Consider the following 6,763-nt stretch of genomic DNA (forward strand, 5'->3'; position numbering starts at 1 on the left):
TGGCCTGAATGAGGGGTACCTGAGCCTGGGGCTGGAGGTAAACCTCCATGGCCTGAATGAGGGTACCTGAGCCTGGGGCTGGAGATCGTAAACCTCCATGGCCTGAATGAGGGGTACCTGAGCCTGGGGCTGGAGATCGTAAACCTCCATGGCCTGAATGAGGGGTACCTGAGCCTGGGGCTGGAGATCGTAAACCTCCATGGCCTGAATGAGGGGTACCTGAGCCTGGGGCTGGAGATCGTAAACCTCCATGGCCTGAATGAGGGGTACCTGAGCCTGGGGCTGGAGATCGTAAACCTCCATGGCCTGAATGAGGGGTACCTGAGCCTGGGGCTGGAGATCGTAAACCTCCATGGCCTGAATGAGGGGTACCTGAGCCTGGGGCTGGAGATCGTAAACCTCCATGGCCTGAATGAGGGGTACCTGAGCCTGGGGCTGGAGATCGTAAACCTCCATGGCCTGAATGAGGGGTACCTGAGCCTGGGGCTGGAGATCGTAAACCTCCATGGCCTGAATGAGGGGTACCTGAGCCTGGGGCTGGAGATCGTAAACCTCCATGGCCTGAATGAGGGTACCTGAGCCTGGGGCTGGAGATCGTAAACCTCCATGGCCTGAATGAGGGGTACCTGAGCCTGGGGCTGGAGATCGTAAACCTTCCTGGCCTGAATGAGGGGTACCTGAGCCTGGGGCTGGAGATCGTAAACCTTCCTGGCCTGAATGAGGGGTACCTGAGCCTGGGGCTGGAGATCGTAAACCTCCATGGCCTGAATGAGGGGTACCTGGCCTGGGGCTCGTAAACCTCCATGGCCTGAATGAGGGGTACCTGAGCCTGGGGCTGGAGATCGTAAACCTCCATGGCCTGAATGAGGGGTACCTGAGCCTGGGGCTGGAGATCGTAAACCTCCATGGCCTGAATGAGGGGTACCTGAGCCTGGGGCTGGAGATCGTAAACCTTCCTGGCCTGAATGAGGGGTACCTGAGCCTGGGGCTGGAGATCGTAAACCTCCATGGCCTGAATGAGGGGTACCTGAGCCTGGGGCTGGAGATCGTAAACCTCCATGGCCTGAATGAGGGGTACCTGAGCCTGGGGCTGGAGATCGTAAACCTCCATGGCCTGAATGAGGGGTACCTGAGCCTGGGGCTGGAGATCGTAAACCTCCATGGCCTGAATGAGGGGTACCTGAGCCTGGGGCTGGAGATCGTAAACCTCCATGGCCTGAATGAGGGGTACCTGAGCCTGGGGCTGGAGATCGTAAACCTTCCTGGCCTGAATGAGGGGTACCTGAGCCTGGGGCTGGAGATCGTAAACCTTCCTGGCCTGAATGAGGGGTACCTGAGCCTGGGGCTGGAGATCGTAAACCTTCCTGGCCTGAATGAGGGGTACCTGAGCCTGGGGCTGGAGATCGTAAACCTCCATGGCCTGAATGAGGGGTACCTGAGCCTGGGGCTGGAGATCGTAAACCTCATGGCCTGAATGAGGGGTACCTGAGCCTGGGGCTGGAGATCGTAAACCTCCATGGCCTGAATGAGGGGTACCTGAGCCTGGGGCTGGAGATCGTAAACCTCCATGGCCTGAATGAGGGGTACCTGAGCCTGGGGCTGGAGATCGTAAACCTCCATGGCCTGAATGAGGGGTACCTGAGCCTGGGGCTGGAGATCGTAAACCTCCATGGCCTGAATGAGGGGTACCTGAGCCTGGGGCTGGAGATCGTAAACCTCCATGGCCTGAATGAGGGGTACCTGAGCCTGGGGCTGGAGATCGTAAACCTCCATGGCCTGAATGAGGGGTACCTGAGCCTGGGGCTGGAGATCGTAAACCTCCATGGCCTGAATGAGGGGTACCTGAGCCTGGGGCTGGAGATCGTAAACCTTCCATGGCCTGAATGAGGGGTACCTGAGCCTGGGGCTGGAGATCGTAAACCTCCATGGCCTGAATGAGGGGTACCTGAGCCTGGGGCTGGAGATCGTAAACCTCCATGGCCTGAATGAGGGGTACCTGAGCCTGGGGCTGGAGATCGTAAACCTCCATGGCCTGAATGAGGGGTACCTGAGCCTGGGGCTGGAGATCGTAAACCTTCCTGGCCTGAATGAGGGGTACCTGAGCCTGGGGCTGGAGATCGTAAACCTCCATGGCCTGAATGAGGGGTACCTGAGCCTGGGGCTGGAGATCGTAAACCTCCATGGCCTGAATGAGGGGTACCTGAGCCTGGGGCTGGAGATCGTAAACCTCCATGGCCTGAATGAGGGGTACCTGAGCCTGGGGCTGGAGATCGTAAACCTCCATGGCCTGAATGAGGGGTACCTGAGCCTGGGGCTGGAGATCGTAAACCTTCCTGGCCCTGAGCCTGGGGCTGGAGATCGTAAACCTCCATGGCCTGAATGAGGGGTACCTGAGCCTGGGGCTGGAGATCGTAAACCTCCATGGGAATGAGGGGTACCTGAGCCTGGGGCTGGAGATCGTAAACCTTCCTGGCCTGAATGAGGGGTACCTGAGCCTGGGGCTGGAGATCGTAAACCTTCCTGGCCTGAATGAGGGGTACCTGAGCCTGGGGCTGGAGATCGTAAACCTCCATGGCCTGAATGAGGGGTACCTGAGCCTGGGGCTGGAGATCGTAAACCTCCATGGCCTGAATGAGGGGTACCTGAGCCTGGGGCTGGAGATCGTAAACCTTCCTGGCCTGAATGAGGGGTACCTGAGCCTGGGGCTGGAGATCGTAAACCTTCCTGGCCTGAATGAGGGGTACCTGAGCCTGGGGCTGGAGGTAAACCTCCATGGCCTGAATGAGGGGTACCTGAGCCTGGGGCTGGAGATCGTAAACCTCCATGGCCTGAATGAGGGGTACCTGAGCCTGGGGCTGGAGATCGTAAACCTTCCTGGCCTGAATGAGGGGTACCTGAGCCTGGGGCTGGAGATCGTAAACCTCCTGGCCTGAATGAGGGGTACCTGAGCCTGGGGCTGGAGATCGTAAACCTCCATGGCCTGAATGAGGGGTACCTGAGCCTGGGGCTGGAGATCGTAAACCTCCATGGCCTGAATGAGGGGTACCTGAGCCCGGGGCTGGAGATCGTAAACCTTCCTGGCCTGAATGAGGGGTACCTGAGCCTGGGGCTGGAGATCGTAAACCTCCATGGCCTGAATGAGGGGTACCTGAGCCTGGGGCTGGAGATCGTAAACCTCCATGGCCTGAATGAGGGGTACCTGAGCCTGGGGCTGGAGATCGTAAACCTCCATGGCCTGAATGAGGGGTACCTGAGCCTGGGGCTGGAGATCGTAAACCTCCATGGCCTGAATGAGGGGTACCTGAGCCTGGGGCTGGAGATCGTAAACCTCCATGGCCTGAATGAGGGGTACCTGAGCCTGGGGCTGGAGATCGTAAACCTCCATGGCCTGAATGAGGGGTACCTGAGCCTGGGGCTGGAGATCGTAAACCTCCATGGCCTGAATGAGGGGTACCTGAGCCTGGGGCTGGAGATCGTAAACCTTCCTGGCCTGAATGAGGGGTACCTGAGCCTGGGGCTGGAGATCGTAAACCTTCCTGGCCTGAATGAGGGGTACCTGAGCCTGGGGCTGGAGATCGTAAACCTCCATGGCCTGAATGAGGGGTACCTGAGCCTGGGGCTGGAGATCGTAAACCTCCATGGCCTGAATGAGGGGTACCTGAGCCCTGGGGCTGAGATCGTAAACCTTCCTGGCCTGAATGAGGGGTACCTGAGCCTGGGGCTGGAGATCGTAAACCTTCCTGGCCTGAATGAGGGGTACCTGAGCCTGGGGCTGGAGATCGTAAACCTCCATGGCCTGAATGAGGGGTACCTGAGCCTGGGGCTGGAGATCGTAAACCTCCATGGCCTGAATGAGGGGTACCTGAGCCTGGGGCTGGAGATCGTAAACCTCCATGGCCTGAATGAGGGTACCTGAGCCTGGGGCTGGAGATCGTAAACCTCCATGGCCTGAATGAGGGGTACCTGAGCCTGGGGCTGGAGATCGTAAACCTCCATGGCCTGAATGAGGGGTACCTGAGCCTGGGGCTGGAGATCGTAAACCTCCATGGCCTGAATGAGGGGTACCTGAGCCTGGGGCTGGAGATCGTAAACCTTCCTGGCCTGAATGAGGGGTACCTGAGCCTGGGGCTGGAGATCGTAAACCTCCTGGCCTGAATGAGGGGTACCTGAGCCTGGGGCTGGAGATCGTAAACCTCCATGGCCTGAATGAGGGGTACCTGAGCCTGGGGCTGGAGATCGTAAACCTCCATGGCCTGAATGAGGGGTACCTGAGCCTGGGGCTGAGATCGTAAACCTCCATGGCCTGAATGAGGGGTACCTGAGCCCGGGCTGGAGATCGTAAACCTTCCTGGCCTGAATGAGGGGTACCTGAGCCTGGGGCTGGAGATCGTAAACCTTCCTGGCCTGAATGAGGGGTACCTGAGCCTGGGGCTGGAGATCGTAAACCTCCATGGCCTGAATGAGGGGTACCTGAGCCTGGGGCTGGAGATCGTAAACCTCCATGGCCTGAATGAGGGGTACCTGAGCCTGGGGCTGGAGATCGTAAACCTTCCTGGCCTGAATGAGGGGTACCTGAGCCTGGGGCTGGAGATCGTAAACCTCCATGGCCTGAATGAGGGGTACCTGAGCCTGGGGCTGGAGATCGTAAACCTCCATGGCCTGAATGAGGGGTACCTGAGCCTGGGGCTGGAGATCGTAAACCTCCTGGCCTGAATGAGGGGTACCTGAGCCTGGGGCTGGAGATCGTAAACCTCCATGGCCTGAATGAGGGGTACCTGAGCTGGGGGAGATCGTAAACCTCCATGGCCTGAATGAGGGGTACCTGAGCCTGGGGCTGGAGGTAAACCTCCATGGCCTGAATGAGGGGTACCTGAGCCCGGGGCTGAGATCGTAAACCTTCCTGGCCTGAATGAGGGGTACCTGAGCCTGGGGCTGGAGATCGTAAACCTTCCTGGCCTGAATGAGGGGTACCTGAGCCTGGGGCTGGAGATCGTAAACCTCCATGGCCTGAATGAGGGGTACCTGAGCCTGGGGCTGGAGATCGTAAACCTCCATGGCCTGAATGAGGGGTACCTGAGCCTGGGGCTGAGATCGTAAACATTCCTGGCCTGAATGAGGGGTACCTGAGCCTGGGGCTGGAGATCGTAAACCTTCCTGGCCTGAATGAGGGGTACCTGAGCCTGGGGCTGGAGATCGTAAACCTCCATGGCCTGAATGAGGGGTACCTGAGCCTGGGGCTGGAGATCGTAAACCTCCATGGCCTGAATGAGGGGTACCTGAGCCTGGGGCTGGAGATCGTAAACCTTCCTGGCCTGAATGAGGGGTACCTGAGCCTGGGGCTGGAGATCGTAAACCTCCATGGCCTGAATGAGGGGTACCTGAGCCTGGGGCTGGAATCGTAAACCTCCATGGCCTGAATGAGGGGTACCTGAGCCTGGGGCTGAGATCGTAAACCTTCCTGGCCTGAATGAGGGGTACCTGAGCCTGGGGCTGGAGATCGTAAACCTTCCTGGCCTGAATGAGGGGTACCTGAGCCTGGGGCTGGAGATCGTAAACCTTCCTGGCCTGAATGAGGGGTACCTGAGCCTGGGGCTGGAGATCGTAAACCTCCATGGCCTGAATGAGGGGTACCTGAGCCTGGGGCTGGAGATCGTAAACCTCCATGGCCTGAATGAGGGGTACCTGAGCCTGGGGCTGGAGATCGTAAACCTCCATGGCCTGAATGAGGGGTACCTGAGCCTGGGGCTGGAGATCGTAAACCTCCTGGCCTGAATGAGGGGTACCTGAGCCTGGGGCTGGAGATCGTAAACCTCCTGGCCTGAATGAGGGGTACCTGAGCCTGGGGCTGGAGATCGTAAACCTCCATGGCCTGAATGAGGGGTACCTGAGCCTGGGGCTGGAGATCGTAAACCTCCATGGCCTGAATGAGGGGTACCTGAGCCCGGGGCTGGAGATCGTAAACCTTGGCCTGAATGGCCTGAATCAGAAACCTTCCTGGCCTGAATGAGGGGTACCTGAGCCTGGGGCTGGAGATCGTAAACCTCCATGGCCTGAATGAGGGGTACCTGAGCCTGGGGCTGGAGATCGTAAACCTCCATGGCCTGAATGAGGGGTACCTGAGCCCGGGGCTGGAGATCGTAAACATTCCTGGCCTGAATGAGGGGTACCTGAGCCTGGGGCTGGAGATCGTAAACCTCCATGGCCTGAATGAGGGGTACCTGAGCCTGGGGCTGGAGATCGTAAACCTCCATGGCCTGAATGAGGGGTACCTGAGCCTGGGGCTGGAGATCGTAAACCTCCATGGCCTGAATGAGGGGTACCTGAGCCTGGGGCTGGAGATCGTAAACCTCCATGGCCTGAATGAGGGGTACCTGAGCCTGGGGCTGGAGATCGTAAACCTCCATGGCCTGAATGAGGGGTACCTGAGCCTGGGGCTGGAGATCGTAAACCTCCATGGCCTGAATGAGGGGTACCTGAGCCTGGGGCTGAGATCGTAAACCTCCATGGCCTGAATGAGGGGCCTGAGCCCGGGGCTGGAGATGTAAACCTTCCTGGCCTGAATGAGGGGTACCTGAGCCTGGGGCCGTAAACCTTCCTGGCCTGAATGAGGGGTACCTGAGCCTGGGGCTGGAGATCGTAAACCTCCATGGCCTGAATGAGGGGTACCTGAGCCTGGGGCTGGAGATCGTAAACCTCCATGGCCTGAATGAGGGGTACCTGAGCCTGGGGCTGGAGATCGTAAACCTTCCTGGCCTGAATGAGG

The sequence above is a fragment of the Oncorhynchus nerka genome, linkage group LG26 (assembly GCF_034236695.1).
Source record: "Oncorhynchus nerka isolate Pitt River linkage group LG26, Oner_Uvic_2.0, whole genome shotgun sequence".
Classification (NCBI taxonomy): domain Eukaryota; kingdom Metazoa; phylum Chordata; class Actinopteri; order Salmoniformes; family Salmonidae; genus Oncorhynchus; species Oncorhynchus nerka.